Source organism: Periplaneta americana, chromosome 3, assembly GCF_040183065.1.
Source record: "Periplaneta americana isolate PAMFEO1 chromosome 3, P.americana_PAMFEO1_priV1, whole genome shotgun sequence".
NCBI lineage: Eukaryota > Metazoa > Arthropoda > Insecta > Blattodea > Blattidae > Periplaneta > Periplaneta americana.
Window position 1 is genome coordinate 194,989,302 of NC_091119.1, and position 2,217 is coordinate 194,991,518.

The following is a 2,217-nucleotide window of genomic DNA, read 5'->3' on the forward strand; positions in this document are numbered from 1 at the left end:
CAGAAAATTATTATACACTGCAGAATCAGTTTTTAATAACAAATTGAATTGAGCTCTAAATATGTCGGCAATCCTGCAGGTCATGGCCTCTGTGTAATAGCCTATTGTTTATTGTAGTGTGTGTTTTGTTCTGAAATTCAATCAAGTCGGCCGTGATTGAATAAAATTAGTTCTCAAGACTGACAACAGATGGATTTTGGAAAACAGAAAAATTATGTAGGAAAATTGACATTTCGCTGAAAACTACTACTTTTCCGAAAAACTTTGGGTTCCAAGCTTCAAAATGAGGGGCCATTTATTAAAATCCGTTCAGCCGTTTTCCCGTAATTTCCATTACCAGTTCAAATTATATATATATATATATATATATATATATATATATATATATATATATATATATATTTTTATCAGTAATGTTCTTTTCATGGTTTATTTTCTTGAAACGTCATAAAAACGTCTACTACATACAGTAGTTATGCAGCTAAATAATTATTTTTATAATACCATAACGTAAAGAAAGCGTAAAGAATGTAAATAAGTGAAGAAAAAAGTTGAAAAACCCGTCGCACTATGGGTACTTTTTCTACGAACGCTTCCTTGCAAGGAAATTGAGAATGAGAAGAAGTTTCTAGATGTTAGCCACTTATCTCACTTCGATTTTTGCTGTTCCGTTGAAGGAACATCAGATAATTCTGAAAGGGAAAGCCGTAAATGGACGTATTGGTAACCTAATAGCTACCACAAAAATTTACTCGACGAGGATGGGATTCGAACCCACGCGTGCAGAGCACATTGGATTAGCAGTCCAACGCCTTAACCACTCGGCCACCTCGTCATATACAGCCGAGCTAGCCGCGCACTACTCTCAACGGCGAGACGGACCGCGTAGGCAACCTTCCTGTTTCCATGGTAATTAGAGTGATGTCATTGTATTACAACAAAATGATGCAATTTTATCAGTATAGAGTTCGGCTAAAGTAGCACTGAATTAATTTTCGTACTCTGCATATCCACCCTACTATATACGAATCTGTGAAAAGTTAGGTTTGGTTAGTTTAGGCTTTTGTTATGCCTTGCATACACGATTAACAGCAACTCGACAAAAAAAATCCTTACAAATTCAACGATTTTCACTTCCAAAATCATAGGATTCTGCTTATAGGTACGTTTCACGTTAAAAGTCGATTGAGCCAACTTTGAATAAGTCGCCATTTTTTTTTTTTTTTTTTTTTTTCAAATATTGGCCTAGCAATGTCATAGTTACATGGTATTGATTGTTACGTAGTTGTTACGATATAACCACAGTTTTAAAATAGCATTTATTTCACTTCTCTGAAAATATTCTTACACATTTCACCAGCATTTAGTAAAATTTATTTTGCACAAAATTGAAGCCCAAAACGCAAATTTTGGGTTATTATTTACTATTTTTGTAATTTTATTCTTCATAGTTGTAATCCCCTGGTAGAGGGGCAGAGAAGGCCTGACGGCCTTATCTCTACCAGGTTAAATAAATAAATACTAAAAAAAATACTAAAATGCTATGTAAAGTGTTAGTTGGGAGGCCGGAGGGAAAAAGACCTTTGGGGAGGCCGAGACGTAGATGGGAAGATAATATTAAAATGGATTTGAGAGAGGTAGGATATGATGGTAGAGACTGGATTAATCTTGCACAGGATAGGGACCAATGGCGGGCTTATGTGAGGGCGGCAATGAACCTACGGGTTCCTTAAAAGCCAGTAAGTAAGTAAGTAAAATACTATGTTTGAACGAAATGAGCTAGTGATGTACGGTTTGACAATAGGGAAATCGGTATTGCGGTAGCGGCTTTTGTTCAAAAGTTGTAGCAACCAAAAATTGGCTGTAGTACATATTTCACTGTAAATTTCATGTAAACATCAACGATAAGTCTGCATTTCAAGAGATTAGAGAGTATCAAATAACGATATGATTTGAGTACATACGTCATTATTCTCTCATCTTAGCAGTCTTTATTCATATCTGTTGTAATAATATCATTATCATATTGTGGTCAGCGTTTTTGGGTCAAGGACAATGAAGCGACTGCATTGGAGGCAACATGATTATCAAGAAATAAACTATTTCTATATTTTCTGCGACGCAAATTTTTATACTGTCAACTAATATTATGTGAATGTATTAGGACAAGAAATAGGGAAGACTGGAAAAACCTAAGAAGACAAGTGAACAGCGACT

General features: G+C 35.2%; 1 non-coding gene across 1 annotated transcript; it reads right to left on the reverse strand.

Annotated features, from left to right (window-relative positions):
- Positions 1-753: 753 nt before the first annotated feature.
- Positions 754-835, reverse strand: TRNAS-GCU (transfer RNA serine (anticodon GCU)). Its single transcript has one exon. It is a non-coding gene; the product is annotated as a tRNA-Ser (tRNA).
- Positions 836-2,217: the final 1,382 nt, after the last annotated feature.